The sequence below is a fragment of the Sphaerodactylus townsendi genome, linkage group LG01 (assembly GCF_021028975.2).
Source record: "Sphaerodactylus townsendi isolate TG3544 linkage group LG01, MPM_Stown_v2.3, whole genome shotgun sequence".
Taxonomy (NCBI): Eukaryota; Metazoa; Chordata; class Lepidosauria; order Squamata; family Sphaerodactylidae; genus Sphaerodactylus; species Sphaerodactylus townsendi.
In genome coordinates this window covers 76,121,181-76,144,928 of record NC_059425.1, presented here as the reverse complement: position 1 = coordinate 76,144,928, position 23,748 = coordinate 76,121,181, and the positions used below count along the sequence as shown (strand labels likewise).

General features: G+C 49.9%; 1 protein-coding gene across 4 annotated transcripts in view; it reads left to right on the top strand.

Annotated features, from left to right (window-relative positions):
- The first annotated feature begins 17,249 nt into the window (after positions 1-17,249).
- The window catches only part of CDC42EP3 (CDC42 effector protein 3), a 35,836-nt gene continuing 29,337 nt past the window's right edge, over positions 17,250-23,748 (top strand). For 2 of the 4 annotated variants that reach the window (XM_048484283.1, XM_048484249.1), the window contains exon 1: positions 17,250-17,458. The gene's annotated coding sequence lies outside the window, so the exon portion shown is untranslated. Of the gene's footprint in view, positions 17,459-17,614; positions 17,942-21,581; positions 21,600-23,748 lie in introns of those variants that run through there. The other 2 variants (XM_048484257.1, XM_048484273.1) reach the window with 2 other exon arrangements.

Genomic DNA, 23,748 nt, shown 5'->3' with positions numbered 1-23,748 from the left:
GGGGGGGGGGGGTGGGGGGGGGGGGGGGTGGGGGGGGGGGGGGGTGGGGGGGGGGGGGGGTGGGGGGGGGGGGGGGTGGGGGGGGGGGGGGGTGGGGGGGGGGGGGGGTGGGGGGGGGGGGGGGTGGGGGGGGGGGGGGGTGGGGGGGGGGGGGGGTGGGGGGGGGGGGGGGTGGGGGGGGGGGGGGGTGGGGGGGGGGGGGGGTGGGGGGGGGGGGGGGTGGGGGGGGGGGGGGGTGGGGGGGGGGGGGGGTGGGGGGGGGGGGGGGTGGGGGGGGGGGGGGGTGGGGGGGGGGGGGGGTGGGGGGGGGGGGGGGTGGGGGGGGGGGGGGGTGGGGGGGGGGGGGGGTGGGGGGGGGGGGGGGTGGGGGGGGGGGGGGGTGGGGGGGGGGGGGGGTGGGGGGGGGGGGGGGTGGGGGGGGGGGGGGGTGGGGGGGGGGGGGGGTGGGGGGGGGGGGGGGTGGGGGGGGGGGGGGGTGGGGGGGGGGGGGGGTGGGGGGGGGGGGGGGTGGGGGGGGGGGGGGGTGGGGGGGGGGGGGGGTGGGGGGGGGGGGGGGTGGGGGGGGGGGGGGGTGGGGGGGGGGGGGGGTGGGGGGGGGGGGGGGTGGGGGGGGGGGGGGGTGGGGGGGGGGGGGGGTGGGGGGGGGGGGGGGTGGGGGGGGGGGGGGGTGGGGGGGGGGGGGGGTGGGGGGGGGGGGGGGTGGGGGGGGGGGGGGGTGGGGGGGGGGGGGGGTGGGGGGGGGGGGGGGTGGGGGGGGGGGGGGGTGGGGGGGGGGGGGGGTGGGGGGGGGGGGGGGTGGGGGGGGGGGGGGGTGGGGGGGGGGGGGGGTGGGGGGGGGGGGGGGTGGGGGGGGGGGGGGGTGGGGGGGGGGGGGGGTGGGGGGGGGGGGGGGTGGGGGGGGGGGGGGGTGGGGGGGGGGGGGGGTGGGGGGGGGGGGGGGTGGGGGGGGGGGGGGGTGGGGGGGGGGGGGGGTGGGGGGGGGGGGGGGTGGGGGGGGGGGGGGGTGGGGGGGGGGGGGGGTGGGGGGGGGGGGGGGTGGGGGGGGGGGGGGGTGGGGGGGGGGGGGGGTGGGGGGGGGGGGGGGTGGGGGGGGGGGGGGGTGGGGGGGGGGGGGGGTGGGGGGGGGGGGGGGTGGGGGGGGGGGGGGGTGGGGGGGGGGGGGGGTGGGGGGGGGGGGGGGTGGGGGGGGGGGGGGGTGGGGGGGGGGGGGGGTGGGGGGGGGGGGGGGTGGGGGGGGGGGGGGGTGGGGGGGGGGGGGGGTGGGGGGGGGGGGGGGTGGGGGGGGGGGGGGGTGGGGGGGGGGGGGGGTGGGGGGGGGGGGGGGTGGGGGGGGGGGGGGGTGGGGGGGGGGGGGGGTGGGGGGGGGGGGGGGTGGGGGGGGGGGGGGGTGGGGGGGGGGGGGGGTGGGGGGGGGGGGGGGTGGGGGGGGGGGGGGGTGGGGGGGGGGGGGGGTGGGGGGGGGGGGGGGTGGGGGGGGGGGGGGGTGGGGGGGGGGGGGGGTGGGGGGGGGGGGGGGTGGGGGGGGGGGGGGGTGGGGGGGGGGGGGGGTGGGGGGGGGGGGGGGTGGGGGGGGGGGGGGGTGGGGGGGGGGGGGGGTGGGGGGGGGGGGGGGTGGGGGGGGGGGGGGGTGGGGGGGGGGGGGGGTGGGGGGGGGGGGGGGTGGGGGGGGGGGGGGGTGGGGGGGGGGGGGGGTGGGGGGGGGGGGGGGTGGGGGGGGGGGGGGGTGGGGGGGGGGGGGGGTGGGGGGGGGGGGGGGTGGGGGGGGGGGGGGGTGGGGGGGGGGGGGGGTGGGGGGGGGGGGGGGTGGGGGGGGGGGGGGGTGGGGGGGGGGGGGGGTGGGGGGGGGGGGGGGTGGGGGGGGGGGGGGGTGGGGGGGGGGGGGGGTGGGGGGGGGGGGGGGTGGGGGGGGGGGGGGGTGGGGGGGGGGGGGGGTGGGGGGGGGGGGGGGTGGGGGGGGGGGGGGGTGGGGGGGGGGGGGGGTGGGGGGGGGGGGGGGTGGGGGGGGGGGGGGGTGGGGGGGGGGGGGGGTGGGGGGGGGGGGGGGTGGGGGGGGGGGGGGGTGGGGGGGGGGGGGGGTGGGGGGGGGGGGGGGTGGGGGGGGGGGGGGGTGGGGGGGGGGGGGGGTGGGGGGGGGGGGGGGTGGGGGGGGGGGGGGGTGGGGGGGGGGGGGGGTGGGGGGGGGGGGGGGTGGGGGGGGGGGGGGGTGGGGGGGGGGGGGGGTGGGGGGGGGGGGGGGTGGGGGGGGGGGGGGGTGGGGGGGGGGGGGGGTGGGGGGGGGGGGGGGTGGGGGGGGGGGGGGGTGGGGGGGGGGGGGGGTGGGGGGGGGGGGGGGTGGGGGGGGGGGGGGGTGGGGGGGGGGGGGGGTGGGGGGGGGGGGGGGTGGGGGGGGGGGGGGGTGGGGGGGGGGGGGGGTGGGGGGGGGGGGGGGTGGGGGGGGGGGGGGGTGGGGGGGGGGGGGGGTGGGGGGGGGGGGGGGTGGGGGGGGGGGGGGGTGGGGGGGGGGGGGGGTGGGGGGGGGGGGGGGTGGGGGGGGGGGGGGGTGGGGGGGGGGGGGGGTGGGGGGGGGGGGGGGTGGGGGGGGGGGGGGGTGGGGGGGGGGGGGGGTGGGGGGGGGGGGGGGTGGGGGGGGGGGGGGGTGGGGGGGGGGGGGGGTGGGGGGGGGGGGGGGTGGGGGGGGGGGGGGGTGGGGGGGGGGGGGGGTGGGGGGGGGGGGGGGTGGGGGGGGGGGGGGGTGGGGGGGGGGGGGGGTGGGGGGGGGGGGGGGTGGGGGGGGGGGGGGGTGGGGGGGGGGGGGGGTGGGGGGGGGGGGGGGTGGGGGGGGGGGGGGGTGGGGGGGGGGGGGGGTGGGGGGGGGGGGGGGTGGGGGGGGGGGGGGGTGGGGGGGGGGGGGGGTGGGGGGGGGGGGGGGTGGGGGGGGGGGGGGGTGGGGGGGGGGGGGGGTGGGGGGGGGGGGGGGTGGGGGGGGGGGGGGGTGGGGGGGGGGGGGGGTGGGGGGGGGGGGGGGTGGGGGGGGGGGGGGGTGGGGGGGGGGGGGGGTGGGGGGGGGGGGGGGTGGGGGGGGGGGGGGGTGGGGGGGGGGGGGGGTGGGGGGGGGGGGGGGTGGGGGGGGGGGGGGGTGGGGGGGGGGGGGGGTGGGGGGGGGGGGGGGTGGGGGGGGGGGGGGGTGGGGGGGGGGGGGGGTGGGGGGGGGGGGGGGTGGGGGGGGGGGGGGGTGGGGGGGGGGGGGGGTGGGGGGGGGGGGGGGTGGGGGGGGGGGGGGGTGGGGGGGGGGGGGGGTGGGGGGGGGGGGGGGTGGGGGGGGGGGGGGGTGGGGGGGGGGGGGGGTGGGGGGGGGGGGGGGTGGGGGGGGGGGGGGGTGGGGGGGGGGGGGGGTGGGGGGGGGGGGGGGTGGGGGGGGGGGGGGGTGGGGGGGGGGGGGGGTGGGGGGGGGGGGGGGTGGGGGGGGGGGAATTGTAGTTCCTGAACATCTGGAGAGCCGCAGGTTCCCTACCCCTGCTCTAGAACTTTATGATCTTGAGCAAGCCCAGTGCACAATAATTATAGCCAAGTCATGTTGGGAAAGACCTTCTTCTTCCTTAGAAGTATATATGTTGGGTGGAGGATCAATTTTTAAAAGTCTCAAATTAATCCAAGGAACTGCTTTAGTTGATCTAATAGCCTTTTTAAACTTGGAATGACCAGAAGTGTATATCATATTTCGAATATGGCTCCACCACAGATCTATATGAGGGCATTATGTTTTGAATCCCTCCCCTTACAATCTTTAGGAGAGAAATTGCCTTTTTCACCAGTGTTGTACAACAACTTGTCATTTTAACTACTGTGGCCTCACAATTGCTTTCCTGGTCAGTCACTAGTTCAGATCCCATCAATGTATATTTTTATTGCTTTATTAAACCATGAGTATACAACCAAGTTATTAAAACTGTACAGATATACAATCAATAAAGTAGTATAATGTAACAGTATAAAACCAGTATCAAAATCCATGTAAGCAAAACATATTTGTCCCTTGCAAGGAAATGTTAAGTGAAAGGAAAGGAATAGCACATTCTACAAGTGGTGGATAGCCTCTGAAAAGGCTGGTGGGCAGTCTTTGTGGCTCCACCTCACAGATATTTTAATTCGCACAGGATAGGGTCATCCATAAAAATTAGGTGAATGATATTTGCAATACTCATGAGATATGGGCACCATATTGACACAGTGCTGGAGTTAAACCTGTAGTCATGGTATAGATCAGTGGTGGTGAACCTATGGCATGGGTGCCACTCTCTGTGGGCACGTGCAAACAGAGTTTCCCCCCCACACACACACACACATCTAGGCTGGCCTGGGCCACTGGGCTCAATTATTAGCATTAAACCTAAGACCTAGTTTTGGGAAAGCAGTGTAGGTAACCCTGCTAAGCGCTGTTAAACCCCACTGATTTTCATGCGAAGAACTAAAGTGTGATCCTTTACCTGGGAGTAAGCTCGGTTGCTGGCAATGGGGCTTTCTTTTGAGTAAACCCTCCTAGGGTCGTGATTCACCTGTTGGAAGAGTTGCATGGTTGCTTCAAAGCAAAGCCACTGACTACCACCAAGCTTACTCCTGAGTAACGCACACCTCAGAGCCAACCTGTTTTTCTAAACTAAAACCTCAGTATTCAGGTTAAATTGCCGTGTTGGCACTTTGCGATAAATAAGTGGGTTTGGGGTTGCAATTTGGGCACTCAGTCTCGAAAAGGTTCGCTATCACTGGTATAGATGGGTACTAGTGAGCTAGAAAAAAGATACACAGATACACATTACTGTTTTCAGGCCACCACTTAATCCACCTCAAACTAAGAAGCAACTTTCTTATCCTCATTAGATATTACAAGTTCTGAGGTACTTATAATGAAAAGGTCAGTCAAGTAATCATTGTGTGGGAAGGTGGACAATTTTTCACCTTCTACAAATGGAACAAACATCTGTTTCAACCTAAATTACCTGGGATACTTCAACAAGAATTATAGATGGAGACAGCATTCCTGTGACCAAACCTCCTTTCAATATATATGCCTCATATTCTAAACTTCAGAATTTATTCATTAATATAGCTTAATTACAAAAGAAGCACACAGATGGTTAAATGTGGTTTGTACTGACTCTGTCTTTTTGCAGTGACTAGACTTTGAATAGGAGAATTTCAGGGACAGGCCTTGATCTGTTCTAGCTCACTAGTAACCATATGAGGAATGTAAACTCTGTGAAATCTGAGCTGAGCACTGAGAACCACATTAGGTACCTTTTCTTTATCTTCTGTGAACACCCTTTTATAACAAGCAGCACTCATGTAAAATGATTCTTCATCAGCCCGCATCCACACCCAGCTGACTACAGCATTTCCTAATTAGGTTATATTCCATCTTATAATGGCCTGTTAGTAATAGATGTGGTACTACAGGGTAATCTCTGCTGATATTATTCACTTCCCAGGAATGTAGGGCAAAAGCTGCTCTGCTGGCTCAGGGTGAGACCAATGGAAGAGGAGCTGCCTGACAAAGCATCTATCCAGAGTTCTTTGTGCCATAGCAATTTCATTGTGTGCTTTGTGATGTCAGACAAACAGGTATTTATATTAATCATAATAAAAATTATAATTTTATGATGCCGCAGATATTTTAGAAGCTCTCTACGTTCCCTGATACTGGACCCAGGCAATGCAGAACGGGAATTGCCAGCTTTAACAGAGAGCTGGAAATTATGAATGGCTCTTACTAATATTTTTTACAGTGAAAGCAAAAATGAGCTAATATATTTGTGGGCTACATAGATACTGAGCATTCTTCTCAACCTTTCAGAACTGGGACACTGGTATATTTATATAAAATATTAAACAAGTTTTCTACAGTATTATATTATTCTTGACAAAGTATTATATATTTGTCAAGTTTCTGTGTAAGCCATCCCATGTTGTGCCCATAACAGCTTTCCTATTAAAATTTATTTATTTATTTATCAATTTTGATATACCACCCCATTCCCTAAGGGCTCTGAGTGGTGCACAAATCAATAAACACAGTTGCGTTTAAAATTCCAACTAAACCAGTTAAAAGCATTTCATTAACAACAAACTACAACCTTAACTCAAAAGGAAATCATTTCAACTTTAACAACAAAACTTGTCAGGGCAGTCTGTACAGTAAATGTGTACTCCGAAGATGGAATATAGGATGCAGGGGATGGTACCTTCAGCGGCTGACCTCCCCAAGGCCCAGCAGAACAATTCTGTCTTGTAGGCCCTGTGGAACTATGCTAGGTCCTGCAGGGCCCGGATGGTTGAGGAGAGAATGTTCCACCAGGTTGGGGCCAGGTCACTAAAGGCCCTGGCCTGGGTGGAGGCCAGCCATATCATGGAGGGGTCCGGGACCACCAACAAATTGGCCTTTGCCAAGCACAGAGACTGAGCAAGGACATATGGGGACAGACGGTCCCTAAGATATGAAGGCCCCAGGCCGTGGAGTGCCTTAAAACCAACACCTTAAAGATGATCCGGAACTCTGGCGGGAGCCAGTGCAGCCGGCGCAGCATGGGCAAGATGTGATCCCGTGATGAGCTGCCCGTGAGAAGCCAGGCCACTGCATTGTGGACCAGCTTCAGCTTCCAAATCAACCATAAAGGAAGGCCCGCATAGAGCGAGTTACAATAGTCTAGCGGGCCTGAGGTGACCGTCGCATGGATCACTGTGGCCAGACTGGGAAAGGTAAAGGGACAGCCGGCGTGCTTGACACAGATGATAAAATGCCACTTTAGCTGTGCGAGCTGCCTGGGTTTCCATAGAGAGAGCTGAGTTCAGGCAAACCCCAGGCTCCAGGCGGAGGGGGCTAACAGTAAAGGGGATCCCTCCAGCAACGGCGGCTGGAACCCCCCCTCCCCCCCCCGTGACCCACCCACAGGACCTCTGCCTTCGATGGATTAAGTTTTAACCTGCTTTTCTTCAACCAACCAGCAGCCGCCTCCAAACAATGCTGGAGAGCCCCAGGGCGGAGTTTGGTCTCCCCTCAGTCAGCAAAATGAGCTGAGTGTCCTCAGCATACTGGTGACAGCCCAAAACTCTGCACCAGCTGAGCAAGGGGTCGCATGTAGATGTTAAATAACAGAGTGGATAATAGGGCCCCCTGTGGTACCCCACATTGAAGTGGGCACCATTCAGAGGCTCCATCCCCCAACCTCACTTGCTGAGTCCAGTTCTGGAGAAACAAGGCGAGCCATTGCAGGACAACGTTCGGGACCCCAGAAGCGGCCAGGCAGTGGATCAAAAGGTCGTGATCGACCATATCAAACGCTGTGGTAAGATCTAGTAAAACCAGCAGTCCCGATCCACCTCAGTCAAGTTGTATGTGGAGTGTGTCTGTGACAGTGGTGAATGCCATCATAATTCCTGGTCTTTGTCAAATAATATGTTTCTCTCTATGCTGCTGGCGGGGGAGGGGGAGTGCTTTTCATTTGCAGTTTGTAGACTGCAGGGACCCTTGTATTAAACATTCCTTGGAGATGAACACAGATTAGCACATTCTATGAGAAACTTGACTAGTCCTTCCTTTGATTATGACTGCCCACTGGTTATTACCCAATATTCATGCTACCTAGTATGAAAGCGTTCAGGAGAAGGCTAATTCTTAGAACATGTACACTGCCTTCATACCAGACTCTGGGTCCAATTCAAGAAGATGATGTTGATTTTTGAAGCCTTTCAGGCAGTGTGGTAGTTAGAGTGCTGGACTAGGATCTGGGAGGGTCAAGTTTGAATCCCCATTTGGCCATTGAAGTTTGCTGGGTAACCTTGGGCCAGTCACTCTCTCAGCCTAACCTACCTCACAGAGTGGTTGTTGTGACAATAAGATAGAGGAATGTAGAGTTGTGTAAGATGCTTTGGGTTTCTGTAGGGGAGAAAGGTGATGTATAAATGAAGTAAGTAAGTAAGTAAATACATACATACATACATACATACATACATACATACATACATACATACATACATACATACATACATACATACATACATACATACATACATACATACATACATACATACCTCAGGACAGCCTCTCCCTATATCTCCTGGGATCAACTGTGCTCCGTCTGGCAGCTCCTACTGAATTTGCCTTCATATGAAGCTGTAAGAACAGCCACAGTACAAGGGCTTTCTTGGCAACAGCTGTGTCATTATAGAATGACTTCCCAGAGGATGGAAATAGTTGCCTTGTTAGAATTCAGGAAGCAACAGTAGGAAAGAGCTTTTAAAATTAGAACTGGATGTATAGGGGTCAGTGTTGTTGGATTTTATGGTTATTGTTCTTGGGAATGGATAATTGTTTTGTATGATTTATTTTTGTTCTATTGAGAACCACCTTGAATCAGTGGTGTAGTGCAAAGGGGATAGGGGGTGCGTGACGCACCAGGCGTGTGCAGGTGCGGGGGCATGGCATGGACGAGTGGGGGTGTGGCAGGGGCGCACGGCGCACGTGTGCCCCAGGCATAGTTCCCCCTCACTCCGACTTTGCCTTGAATCCTAGGTAGGGCCTGGAGTTCTCCTGGAATCACAACTGATCTCCAGATTACAGAAATCAGTTACTCTGAAGAAAATGACAGCTGCATAGAGTGGACTCTATGGCACCACATCCCTGCTGAGCTTCTTTCCTACCCCAATCTCTGCTCAAGTTCAACTCCTAAGTTTCCAGGAATTTCCTATCCTAGGGCTGACAACCATATATGAGTCCTGAAAATGAAAAAGTGTGTTATATAAATTTTTAGAGAAATAAATATTGACACGAGATAGCAAGAACCACTACATCATAATATTACAGGACTGGGACAGTCAAGAGAAATCCTCACTTCTTAGACTGCATGGAATGCTTCATGTGCAGCTCCAAAATGGAGATAATTTCCCATCATGGGCATTTGGGTTTCAGAAAATGGCTGAAGACGGGAAGGTGGGATCCCCTCCTCCCTCACACCAGTCCTGAACCCAGTTGGGCTTCTCTGGGTTTTTAAAACACCTTTCCTCACAGCTGCTTTGGCTGTGAGGAAAGTCAGCCAGCTCCAGGTCACCTAGATCCAGCTCATTAGAAACATGTCTTTTGGCACTGACAGTAATCCTTACTTTAAATATTGTGCATGGTGTAAGCAGACAGAAAAAAAATAAGCAAAGCGCAAAAGGCACTCTAGGACAAAAATGGAGTGTGCATGCATGTAATCTGTTCTGAGGAACCAGGCATATCTTCTCCCCCATGTAAAAAAACCAAGGTAAATCCAATCTGTCCTAGGCAAACATTATTCTCAACCCCAAATATGGTAATCAGACTCTGCCTTTGGAAGCAAAAGAAATCTGTTCTCTTTCCTCAGGAAATAATTATTTTGGTTTTCTAAGCTAGCCAACTCATAGCTCATACATACTTCAATGTGCATCATCTTCCTATGTCTTTGAGGAGAAACTCTGGAGAGGAGACAACATTGTTGATTTCATAAAGAAGACAGAGTACATTTCTTTCTTCTTAGAGATCATTTCCATGCAGGAAAGGAAAAAAAGCTGGTTATGTGGCAACCATCAGAGGGGAGCACCTGAGTGATAAATGACATTTCAAGGTAATATTTGGCTTGGGACCAAAACAATTTGGGTAGTTATTCTGGAAACAGAATTATTGTGAAAATAGCAGGAAGGAATGACCTTCATCTAGTTAAGGCATTCACAGCCCTTGGAAAGGGTGCACTCTAGAAAGCAGCTGCATGAATGTAGATAATAATCAATTCTGCTGCAGAAGTACAAGCTTCTAGAAATATCAGGTTTTTTACTTTAAATTCCCCACAAGTATCCATGAGCCATTTGACCTGAAAGGGAAAGTAGTCAGTAGAAGTAAGCATGTCTGCTTGCATTTTGTTTTGCAAAAGGACCCCGGCACTAAATGCAAATAAAGTCTGAGAATTACTTAAATACTGAGAATTACTTAAATACACCTGTGGAGAAATGGCTCCTCCCCCTTTTTTCTTTTGCCTCCTCCCCTTCCCCAACAAGGTACCAGAGATTTGGAGGACTTAGGAATCCCAGAGAAACCTCAGGAAATGCTACCTGACCTAGGGGGAAATGATATCTTGACCCAGCCTGACCTGGTCAAAGGAGGGTGGGGTCTGGGATCTGATAAATTGCTGAAGGGGCGAGGCTCTCTTCTCTCTTTCCTTCTGCTGGAGTGTAGACCTCATGCCTGAGCTGTGGAAGGCAGCAGCCATTTTCTGGACCATGTGTTCAGCCTGGTAATGTCAGCTCTTTGCAAATTGCATAGTTCCCATATGAGAATTGAAGGGTATCAGTTGGAAGTGTGAGACACACACTGGTCTGCTTGCTGGTGCGAGCCATAAAGCACACATTTCTTATTAATTTATATATATCCCACCTTTATTTATATCCCACCTTTCTTCCTAATAGGGAACAAATACAGCAGTACATCTTCTGATGGGATAAATAACTGGGCTGAAATTGCACAAATGCCTCTGTATTTACATAACTGTACTATTCCGAGTGCAGTTCAGGGTGTATGTTTACATCCCACCTGCCTTCATTACTAACAGGTCACCCATACGGGCATTGATTGGAATCACTTTGCTTCACCAAGGTTGCTTCAGAAGGTACCCCAAAGCACATATGGAGCCTATAAAATCGTTGTCAGCCTGGACCTAACATGTGTAGCAAACCCAAGAAACTGTTTCTTCTTCTGTGTCACATAAAAATGCATGCAGATGCATTTTGTTAATAAAATTAAGACACCCAATGAATCCAGAAATGTATTTTTGGAGACTCCTCCACTGATTCCCCCAATAAACATACTATGACTCACTGAAGCCCTAGCCTAAATATCTGTTGGAGACATTGTAAGGACATCTCTTTTGGACCTGGTGTTTGTAGTCTGTTTTGATGGCTGGATATTATACCATTGGCTCTGTTTTACAGTTTTAGCAAAATTTTAGATATATTTAGTTATATTTCATATTAATGGGATGTGTCATATAGTTTTGTTTCAATAATCAGATACGTAAAATATGATTTTTCATATTTATAAAACATGCATACACATCTCCATTGTTTTCAGTTGGCATTTACTGTTATGTGAAAATATTAAAAATGTCTTGGTTTAAGTGAGGTCTCTAATATACTTCATTCAGTCAATTCACATTTGGTACTAGTCTGTCAGTGCCAAATGTAATATGTTTTGAAAAATGAGCTTTCAATAAAACTGTCAGAGCTGAAATGTACTGGTAAGTCAGAGTACTGCCTACTGAAATCTCTTAAAAGGATGTAATTGGAAGCAATGCATCCATTCTAGCTTTAGAAATATTCATAGCTCTTATAAGTTTCTAACAGTATTTATGGATTTCCTATCCAATAACCTGCTCAGTTGCCAACAACTGTGCTCATTGTTCTTTAACATTCTGTTCAACAATACATTGTTATTCCTGCTAAAAAAGACAGGATGGCCAATTAAACACAAAGTCTTTGCTACAGGCCAGTGTTCACTGCAGCAAGATTTCTTGTTTCTGGAGTCCCACTTTCACTTTCCACTCTTTTCGTGGTAACCAAAACTACTTTTAACACAATTTACATCCTGCTGCGCCACCAGAGCAGAATAGATTTGACAGTGGGTGCAGCTTTTCTTTGGACATCTTCTCTCTGTCAATGGCCAGCCTTCCATTCCCTCGCAGCACTTTGCACACCTTCTCCCCCGCCCCTTCATGCTGTCGACTCCTTTCTGCTTTCCTAAGTGCATAGATCAAGAGATAGATAGATCTCTCATATGGATAGTGGGGGGACTCCCCTTCATCTCTGTCTAACAAGTGTGTTCAGTCTCTCCTCCACCAGCGCAGCCTCAGCACAGCACAGCCTCAGTTGCCAGGTGCCCTGGAGCCTTCCCCCTCCCCCCCCCCCGCTGGCTCCTTCCTGCTTCTCTAAAGTGCACATATTGAGAGATCAATCTTTCAATATAAAGTAACAACAAAGAGAGTTTTTGCAAGGAACAGAACAAGCAGGCATCTTTTGGGTTCCACCCCACCTCCCCCTGCTCTGTTTCTACCCTCCCCGATGGCTGGGAGCATTTTTAAAACTTTATTTCAGGCAAGATTCTGTTTTAAAACAAGTCTTTCCCTTCTCTGGCAATGGCAGCAGAGATACAGAGAAAGAGAGAGAGAGAGAGCATGTCTCTCTTACCATACATCAAGGGAATCACAGATCAAATAGGGAAACTGATGAAAAAGCATTACCTACAGACTATCTTCAAACCCACCATGAAAAGGTCTACATAGGAACCACAAAACGCAGCATTCAGACCCGCATTAAGGAACACGAAAGACACTGTTGGCTTAACCATCCTGAAAAATGTGCAGTTGCAGGACATGTGTTAAACAAAACTGGACATAATATTTTATTTGAGAACACTGAAATTCTGGACAATTCAGAAGCTTACTATATCAGACTGCACACGGAGGCCATTGAAATTCACAAACACCAGGACAACTTCAATAAGAAAGAAGAGACGTTAAAAATTAGCAAAGCCTGGCTCTCAGTACTTAAAAAATGGACTGATAACCCCACCTGCAATACAATGCACTCAACCACATATTTGCATAGCAAGTTCCATCATTAAGCAACACTTAATGATTGGTTCCCCACCCTGGGACATGGACAATATACCCCACTAAACTTTTCCTTCTCACTTAGACACAGTGTGAAACAGACTTTTCTCTGTGATGCACCTCTGAAGATGCCAGCCACAGATGCAGGCGAAACGTTAGGAACAAAATCCACCAGACCACGGCCACACAGCCCAGAAAACCCACCAGAACAAGACACAGTGGACTTTCTTGAAAGCAACCAAGAGAAGACACAGTACACAGCTTCAAACCTGCTCAAGACAAGCAAGTACTCTGACTTAGATAGACCCAAGGGAGGAGTTAGGGTCTTGTTTCTCTCAAGTAATAAACCCATCGTAAGAACTGTTCAATCTGGCTTGTGTCTCCCCCATTCTGTCCTAGCCAAGTACAGGGCACCTCAAACAGATTCACTTGGGGGGGGGGGGAGCAGAACAGGGCTTCTTATTTATATTTCTTTGTTTTAGCTGAGGATGTTTTAACTATTATTGTAAGCTGCATAGAGCCAAGAGGAAAGGCAGGATATAAATGTTAAAATAAATAAAAAGTTGTGATAAATTGTAAGCTGCCCTCAGTTCAACTCAGGGCAGGGTAAAAAAATCTAATAAATAAATAAGTTGACAGCAAGAATTGCTGTTACCATTCCAGTGTAACTCCTACACTGGCATAGGTTTGGAAAATATCAGGGGCATGTTGTAGGTGGAATTGGACTTAGCTGGTTTTCTGAGACCCTTCACTCTGGGTATGCCCCCAAACCAGTTCAATATATATCTTACTAGCAGGATACCCGTGCTTCGCTGTGCATACTTCATCACAGCCTCTCTATGAATTTCGGGGTGACATTCAGCATATTTCCTCACAGCCTGGCTGTGGACTGACAGATTGCTTTTTGCATATTTTGCAGCAGCTTCCTGTAGTTGCCTTTTTCTACTGCAATGTGTAAATCGCTTTCTACATTTAATTCCTTTTCTCCCTTTAGCGGTTTCAGCAGAAGGAACGGGTTCATATGCATTGAGGAGGGCGGTGTTAAAATGCAGTTGGTGCACCATTGGATCAATCGTGCTTGTTGTTTGGTGGGCATTAGCAGAGTTTGTCGATATATATATAAATGCAAAATACCACTGACTGACTGACTAACTCATCAAAAGAACTCAAAAACCATCGAAAATACCATATTGAAGGACATGAAACTCTTGGTTTTTAACTGTCACCCTTAGAATGTTTGTGCAGATGGACAGAGTTAAACAGTAAATATTTAATAAGTCGAGTGGAAGTGAATATTTTGGAAAATCCTTTCCTAGAGAGCACCTGAAGCACATAACGAACTGGTGTGCCAAATTTCAACTTTGTAGTTTCGGTGGTTTTTGAGTTCTTTTGATGAGTCAGTCAGTGAGTGGTATTTCACGTTTATATATATATATATAGATTGACAGATAAGCTGGAATACATTACTGGACCATTAGCCTGATAGTATGCCAGTGCAACACCCTCCTCTGCAAATGGAGGACACAGCATACACAACAGCAACCTGTAGTGACTAACAGCCACTCCATTCATGCTACTGCTGACCAAATTAGCTATGATGTCCATTGTCTTGCAGGATTGCCTCGTGGAGTAGCGCAAACAGGAACAGTTTCACTACAACTTAGCACAAGGGACAAATATGGGCTCAGTGGTTCACTATGTCCCCAACAGGGAAAGCCTAAACTGTAGGAATCCCGAGGATGGGGGCGAGGGTGGTTGTATACCAGAACACCACATGCAGATCTTTGGAGCCCACTTGCTCTTTGCTGTGACAATGAAACATCTGTGAAATCTGTGTCTCCTTTCAACTCTTTGCAGGAAGCCATCCAAACCAGGAAGAATTCCATTTCCCACAATGTTAACCATCTACTGGGTCTATACCATGACCAGTAGCAGTGACCAATATGCATCTGGCTGCTCTGCTATGGGGTTGCCAACTCTTGTTCTAACCTATATCTCACTGCAAACTGCTTAATAAACTGTTGGGGCACAGCTGTTCCTTTTATGGACATGTCATGATTGGCATCACTCTGCTCTATCATGTGATCCCTCAGTACAGCTTGCAAAGAAAAAGGGGCCTTGCTTGAATGACAATTCTATTTATCTTTCAGTATCCAGTCCTGATGTGTAGATTGCTGTACAGCTGTGCCTCTGAATGGGGTTTGATAAGGGTATATTCCTAACCCCTGCCTGCTGATCACTTCAGAATGTAGCTCACACTGAGGGAGTTGAGAGAGTGATCCAGTGTATGCATAGGAAGGGGAAGGTAAAATATTTGAAAGCCACATATTCTCATGGTATCTTTAAAAAAAAATGAGTTTATTGGTTCACTTATATAAAAAAAGAACATTCACATAATTTGCAAAAAAACTATTTCAGACTACAATAACAGATTAACAGGTTACAATACGTAGCTTCAATAATTAGCTTGTCTACATTACATTTGTTTGACTTCTCATTCGGACCTACTAAACAATATTACCGTGGAGCTTAACGTTATATGGCTAACCACTCATTCGTGCCCAGATTTGATTGAAAAATATGAAATTTAAAATTTCACAAGTCTTTACATTACTTCAGCTTTTATGATCTTCATGTGATCCGTTGTTTCTTTATCTATTTGTACATTTATCTCTTCAGGAAGGAAGAAGTACAATTTACCTAAAACTGGAGGATCCATGAAATTTTTAAAAATATATATTTTATACAAAATCTTAGGTTAATATAACACTATCCCTCCAGAGGAAAAAAAAGAACCCTTACCAGTTCCCCCTTCCTATTATTTTATATATCAATCACATCTCCCTATCTGGGTATTTCTGTTATCACCTTATTTAATTAAAATTAAAATACAGCCAGATAAATTGTTACATCAGTCTCATCTGAAATGTATTTTAACTATGGTTGCCAAATGTTGTTATATCTTTCAATTGGAAATAGTTTGAGTTGGTGAGCTCCTTTGTCCATTAGATATAATTGATTTACTTTGTCTTTCCACTCTTCTAGGTTTGGAAGATGTTCTGACTTCCAGTGTTTGGCCAGGGAAATACGTGCTGCAGCTATCACATGAAAAAGCAAATGCATCTGTGATTTCAAGGCTTCGTTATCCATTCAAATAAAATTCAACAGGTAAGTATCCGGTTCTTTTTTAAACTGTATCCTAATTATTTGCTGAATTTTAATGAAAATCTGACTCCAAAAACCCTTCACATTCCCACATGTCCACCATAGGTAGAAAAAAGATCCCATGGTCTGGTGGCATTTCCAACAGTATTGCTAATGGTGTCATATATGAACAATAAAACATTTTCAGGTTGTGCTCCCATAGATCCACATTAGGAGTAAATTTATATATATTCTTAAAGTACTTTTGCCATTGTTCTAATAATATATTTGAATTGATGTTTTGTGCCCATTTCACCATACTTGGTGCAGAAATCATGAGAATTCTTGAAGATCCCTGTTTTTCAAACAGGTTTTTGCGCCACTGGTGCATTAGGAAACATGTGCCATGTGATTGTTTTGGTCAGTTCTGTGGCAGAGGGTTTGAGCTGTGATGTGATGGTGGTTTGGGGGTGACTTGGTGCAGAAATCATGAGAATCCTTGAGGATCCCTGTTTTTCAAACAGGTTTTTGCGCCACTGGTGCATCAGGGAGCATGTGCTGCGTGATTGTGGTGGTCAGAGCTGTGGCTATGGGCTTGAGCTGTGATGTGATGGTGGTTTGGGGGTGACTTGGTGCAGAAATCATGAGAATCCTTGAGGATCCCTGTTTTTTAAACAGGTTTTTGCGCCACTGGTGCACCAGGGAGCATGTGCCGTGTGTTTGTGCTGGTCAGATCTGTGGCTATGGGCTTGAGCTGTGATGTGATGGTGGTTTGGGGGTGATGTGGTGCAGAAATCATGAGAATCCTTGAGGATCCCTGTTTTTCAAACAGGTTTTTGCCCAACTGGTGCGCCAGAGAGCATGTGCCGTGTGATTGTTTTGGTGCTGCCAGTAGACTTAGACATGCTGTATAGTTTCATGGTTGTTTCATTTCAATTCAATTCAAAAATCATATGAATTCAGGAGGATCCATGTAGATCCTAATTTTCCCTTTTTATGCACTTTTTCTGGGTGGTTTTTTGTTTGCATGGTTCCTTTTTCCTAATGTATGACTTTAAATTATAAAATTTAATTATTAGAGTTTTATAGTCGTTCTTAATTTAAAACCTCTAAAAGGGGTGTGTGTGATGTCACAGGCTAAACAGCCCAAAAATTGTTGAGCGTGGTGGTAATAGTGAAGTTGCAGTCTACAGTATGTTTATACGAGCTGGAGCCCTGTCATGAAATAATGTCCAATACTGACTGCAATCCGTGTTAACTATCCAGTTTCAAGTGCAAACACGGCGGAGTTTGTGTAGAAAGATCTGGATAAGTCACACTCAACAGCGTGCTGCACCCACTGGAGAACGCAGCTTCTCTTTCCCATTCTAGAGCAAGCGGGGTGGCCTTTCCCCCGTCAGGGGGCAACGCGGCGAAGGGGGAGGAGGCAGGGAGGGCGGGCGCTGCGGGGTGACAGGCGGTCACAGGTGCTCTGAGTCACGGGGAAGGCGCCTCTGAGCCCCAACCAGCCGCTACTCCCCTCCTTCCTTCCCCGCCTCGATTCCCTCCCTGCTCGAGCGCCGCTGCAGCCGAGCCGCCAACGCCGGGCAGCTTTTCAGAGGGCGGCGCGTGCGGGAGCAGCGGAGCGAGGCGAGGGAGCCGCCCGCCAGACCCGAGCCTTGGCGGAACCCGTAAGTTGTTGCTGCTGCTGCTGCTGCTGTTGCTTCTCCAGTGCAAGGCTGTGCACTGCAGGCGATCCCCCCCTCCCCCAAATGTGCTGCACCGCTCGCGATCAGAGAAGGCCGGCAGACAGACGGGCGATGGCTGCAATGTCAAATGCAAATTGGCTTGGCCATCGGAGGGTCTGTAGTGGGCTGGCCGGTTGTGGCCAAGGCGCAGTCGTTGGTGCTGCCCCCTACCTGGTAGGATCTCGGCTTTGACTCCCCTCCCCTGCCTTGGCGCATGCATCGGAAACGAGAACGGCACGGGGAGCCGCCCAGCGCTGTAGGATGACTCCGGTGCTCTGCTTTTGTGTGTGATGTCGATGAATGTCGGAGTCGGGTATAACGGGAGACCCTGCAAGTTTCGCGGGAGGGGGAAATTACAGTAAAACGACACGAGGGCGACTGGGAACGCCAGCACCGCAAGACAGAGCAGGCATCAGTTCAGCCTAGGTAACTGATACGCAAGTCAGGCTAAAACGTGACCAGATTCTAATACGAATTTCATATTGTTGGTGCAGGGTGAGGAAGATGGTTCTGGGTTTTTTTAGGGCAGGCAAATCTCAGGTCATCTTTCAAATCCTCCTATCTCGTGTGGGAATGATATGATAGAAAGGTAGATGTCATTTGGGATGGGGAACACACAATCTGTAGCCCATCAGGTATTGGATGCCTTTATCTAATCTATGTGTGATCCACTCAGCATCATTTCCCACCAGTTCTATGTTTCTGTTTACTGGGGCATTGACAGTTCATAGGATAAAGCTTCCTGGTGTATCTCAGTCACGTTCTGAACATTTTAACCTTGCATGTGGATCTCCCCTAAACATAGGTCTTTATGTTGTGATTCATTGTCTCTGGAGACAACCGAAGGGGGTAGAAGAAGAGTACCGTTTTCCAGGTTTGGTAGCATGTCTGCTGAATTGAGAATGGAACATTCTTCTGTTTTGGCTGCTGTTTTAACAGATGTGCCATGCAAATGTAAATTATGATTATTTCTGAAGTCATTTATTGCATTTTTTAAAAAAATCTGTACTCTTGACAGCATTTTTTAAAACTTTGTTTCTGGCCAGACCGGTTTAAAGTGTTTTTGAATAGTGAGTGACTGTATAGCTAACAGCTGTAGCCATAAATGATAGGACAATCCCTGAGTGAAAACCCCATGTCTGGACTTTGCAGGATGGGCTGGGGATCTGCCTATGCACATACACAAATCACAGATTTGTTCTGCTAAGTCTGTCAACGTTTCTCCCTACTCCCAGCATCATGTTGAGGTGGACATTAATTTGACAGGACATAATAAACAGACGGGGGGGGGGCATCACCTCTGCTTAATGATATCCTTTGGTTCTTTCTTTGCTGTTCTTTCAGCAGTAGCTTGTGAGTGTTTTCACACATGATACAGCCTGTATTTAAAAAGAATCCTGATACAAATGCAAGACGTATCTTGGCTCAAACAGCTGTTTGGTTTATCTTCCATTTTCTAGCCTGCATTAACTGTATATATGGTATGAATGGTGCCTGAAAGCCACATGAAATTGTAAGAACGGCATTTCTCAATCAGAGGAGAAGCTAGCATTCAGCCAGATGCCCTTGGGAAGCTCCCCCAGAGGGAATAGTTAAGGGGACATCTGCTGCTGTTTGGTTCCAGCATCTGGTTGCCCAGATGCCATTTTGCCATTGTGGTTAATAGCTTCTGTGAAATTGTTGGCTCCTTTTTCTGAAATCCATCTAGATCTTCTCCACATCTAACTTGTCTGTTTAGTGAACTTCCCGTCCCCTAGAACTCAGTGTAGGTAACAATATATTAATTACTGTACTATGTCCCTCCTCATCCCTGGCCATCAAATAAATAAAAACATCTGTTAGTTTATAGAAAACACTTTTACGATCAGCTAGATTCAAGTCCAGTAGCACCTTAGAGACCAACAAGATTTTGGGGATGTAACTTTCGAGAGTCAAGGCTCTGTTCGTGTTGACACTCAAAAGCTTACACTCCAAAAATCTTGTTGATCTCGAAGATGTTACTGGAATCAAGTCCAGTTGTTTTACTGCTCTGTGAAACTATCTTTAAAGTAACCTTTTCACAAGCCTCCAAAGGAAGATGAAGGACTGCCACTGAGAGTGTCTCAATGAGCACCTTGTAGGCCTGATTTTTGAACACAGATGTCAGAAGAATGTTCCCAGTTGACCTCATAGCTTATGGTGGAGCATAGGGGTGTATGTGTGTGTGTTCCCTGTAGGTATGCCAGGCACAGGCTGTTTAAGGCTAGTGGTAGAGATTACATAATTTAGTTAGGCATTTATGGAGAATCGCCTTTCATTCTGTCCAAACAAATGTGCTCTTTAGTATCCTATATAAAAATGGTTCATCTGTTTAAAAAAGGTGTGTGGATTTTTCCCTGAAGTCAGATTTAGCTGCATCCTTTCCCCACATGGATGTGCTGCTTTTAGATTCTGGGTGCTTTACTATGTTAATTATGGTCGGAACACAGCAATTAAGTTGTCAGAGGTGTCATCTTGTGAAGAAAGTGTGTTAATTTCATTCATTTCATGCCCTCTGGCAGTTTCCCTACGTTTCAGTCTCTCTTCATAACAATTAAACAGCAGGGCTGCCATTTCTAGAGAGCTGGCAAATATATTTGGTATGAGCAGGAACTGACATGTAGTTTCGGGGCCTTCAGCTAAATGGTGCCTTAGATCACGTAAAGTGATATCTGATAGATGGAGGGTTCTAGACTTTTAAGGAGTCTTTTGGTGGGGGTGGGTGGGGAGCAGCATTGGAACAATTAGTTTAACTTATTCTTCCCTAATTCAGCATTAAGCTGAGAAAGAGAGTCACTGGCTCAAGTTAATCCAACAAACTTTCATGGCAGAGTGGGGATTCGAACTTGGATCTGTCCGATCCTTGTCTGATGCTCTGTCCCCTATACCACATTGGCTCTGCACATGAGAGAGAGCCAGACTAAGGCCCCTTCCACACATGCAGATTAATGTACTTTCAAACCGCTTTCAATGCACTTTGCAGCTGGATTTTACTGTGTGAGATAGCAAAATCCATTTGCAAACAATTGTGAAAGTGGATTGAAAGTGCATTGCGGAAGGGCCTTAGTTTTGAGAGCCCAGATCCCCAATCTGCCATGAGAGCTGTCAGGTGACCTTGAACCAGTTACTCTCTTTCAGTCTAAACTCCCTTACAAAGAAGTCGTCATGAGACTGAAATCGAGATTGATGTTGTAAGGGATCCCTATATAGGAGAAATGCACTGTATAAATATTGAAATAAATAAACTGACCGTGCCTATTTTCTATTACTTTAACTGAAAATATTTGAATTACTGGTTCACTTGGTCCTTTTATTGTCTCCTAGTTTCTTGTTCACACCAGCTCTTAGTCCAGTAAGGTCTGTTTCACTTTTATCATAAACATGTTTGGTTGAAATAGAGGTCATCAGCCCCTCATAAGATTCTGTGCGTATTCTTGCACTGCAGTTTGGAATGCAGTGATCCATTTTGTGGAAACTCATCATGAGGTATGATGCAATAATAATCACAAGCTCCTTTCTGCTTACTTTTAGACCAGCATAACGGATAAAATCAGGTCAGGAGAAGCAGTTAAAAATCTATGAATGTACAGTAAGTCTTCCACTGTAACACACTGTGATTGATGGAATTTTAAAAATTCTGTTTGTCATATTAACCTAACAATGTCATTATTAGATGGAAATACAAACTAGCATGGTACATTGGATCAGCTTTGTCAGTTTCACATTGAACTTGTGATCTTAATTGTCAGGTAAAGATACAAACTAGCATGGTCAATTGGGTCAGATTTGTTAATTTCATATTGAACGACTGATGTAATGTTAGGACAGAGAGCAATTTTGAAACTGGGAGCAGTTGAAAAGTACTAGGAGTAATTGCTGCATGTAATCAGAAGCTGCTGCAGGAACCATTATGCATTACTGCAGATCAAATCTGACTGGAAAATGTGGTTCTTTATGGGGAGAAGTTTCTGTCCCTTCAAGTAATGGCGACTGCTCTAGTTGTTTTGTTTTGGCTTCCATTTTAGGTTGGCAGTTCTCAATCAGAGGAACACCTTGGTGCTGAGTGGTAAGCTGTAGTACTGCAGTCAAAGCTTTGTTCACAACCTAAGTTCAATCCTGACAGAAGTCAGTTTCAGGTAGCCTGATCAAAGTTGATTCAGTCTTCCATTCTTCTGAGGTTGGTAAAATGAATACCCAGCTTGTTGGGGGTAAAGTGTAGACAACTGGGAAAGGCAGTGGAAAACCACCCTGTAAACAAAGTCTTCCTGGTAAACATTGTGACGTGGTGTTATCCATTGGTCAGTAATGATCTGGTATTTGCATAGGGGATTACCATTACCTTTTAAAGTTCTCAATAGTAGAAATACAGGTTGAGACATTTTTGAATTTGCACTACAAAATGTTACTGTGCAGTAATTCTAGAGTGCCTGCACAAAAGTTAAAAAAAGTAATAATAAGTTTTCAGCAATAGCACGTGGAATACATGCATCTGAAGAGACATGGGGGGTGGGGGGGAGACCAAAACAATAGGGTGTGCACAGAAAATGTTTCCAAGGCACAAGGTTTGACCACTGGGAAAATCTGTATTAAGCTGTACATATGGAAAAGGCCATAGACTGCAGAGAAGTGATCCATAATGTTATGGCTTAGTTCTGATTGCTTTGCCGTGTTCAAGTTTATAAGCATCATAAAACTCAAACAGGTGATAATTTTACCCCGTATCACATATTTATGCTGGGGGGGGGGATCCTCATTATCTCTGGAGAGGATGATTCTGATTACCAAAGTACCCTTCTGTGAGAAATACCACCCTAGGATAGTTTGAACAGCTATACAAGAATCAAATTAGATGATGCAGAAAGATCCTTTTGTCAGATAGGGGTGGGGGTGATTAAGAGGGAGGAAAGTGTGGAGTTCTAGTTAGAACCTGGGCTTCTTGCAGCAGCAGTCTACTCATTTACATAAGAACATAAGAACAAGCCAGCTGGATCAGACCAGAGTCCATCTAGTCCAGCTCTCTGCTACTCGCAGTGGCCCACCAGGTGCCTTTGGGAGCTCACATGTAGGATGTGAACGCAATGGCCTTCTGCGGCTGTTGCTCCCGATCACCTGGTCTGTTAAGGTATTTGCAATCTCAGATCAAAGATCAAATTTGATCTTTGATCAATCTCAGATCAAATTTAAAAAGCATTCACACACAGATTTCATGTAATTATATCCATTCTTTTTAAGCTACTTTAGAAATGAATTCTCAGGACACAAGAAGAGCCCTGCTGGATCAACCAGTAGTTCATCTAGTCCAGCATGCTGTTTTACACAGTGACCAGTCAGTTGTCCTGGAGGGCCTACAAACAGGGCCTGAGGCTAAGTCCTTTTCCAAATGTTGCCTCTTCGCATTGGTATTCAGAGGTATTCATACTAGCTAAATATATGTGCAGAGAGAGAATAACTTCAGAAGACTTGTTGAATATCATTTACATTCATCCTAAGAATGATTTCAAATCAGATAATCAGTAGATAGCTTCTTATCCAGACAGTGACCAGTTACCCCAAAAAGAAAATTAAATAAGTGTGGTATTTTTTTCAAGCCAAGACCAAAGACTTGCCTATATGCTCAAATTTATATCAATTTAACAACATAGCTTCTATCTAAGGACTGTTTTTTAGAATAGTGGAAATTACTAAGCCTTAATGCCTTGGGAACCTCTCTTTGATCTGAGATTGCAAATGCCTTAACAGACCAGGTGATCGGGAGCAACAGCCGCAGAAGGCCATTGCGTTCACATCCTACATGTGAGCTCCCAAAGGCACCTGGTGGGCCACTGCGAGTAGCAGAGAGCTGGACTAGATGGACTCTGGTCTGATCCAGCTGGCTTGTTCTTATGTTCTTATGTAAATGAGTAGACTGCTGCTGCAAGAAGCCCAGGTTCTAACTAGAACTCCACACTTTCCTCCCTCTTAATCACCCCCACCCCTATCTGACAAAAGGATCTTTCTGCATCATCTAATTTGATTCTTGTATAGCTGTTCAAACTATCCTAGGGTGGTATTTCTCACAGAAGGGTACTGTTTTTTACTTTGGCCCCTTCCACACATGCAGAATAATGCATTTTCAATCCACTTTCAATGCACTTTGCAGCTGGATTTTACCCTGCGGAATAGCAAAATCCACTTGCAAACAATTGTGAAAGTGGATTGAAAGAGTATTATTCTGC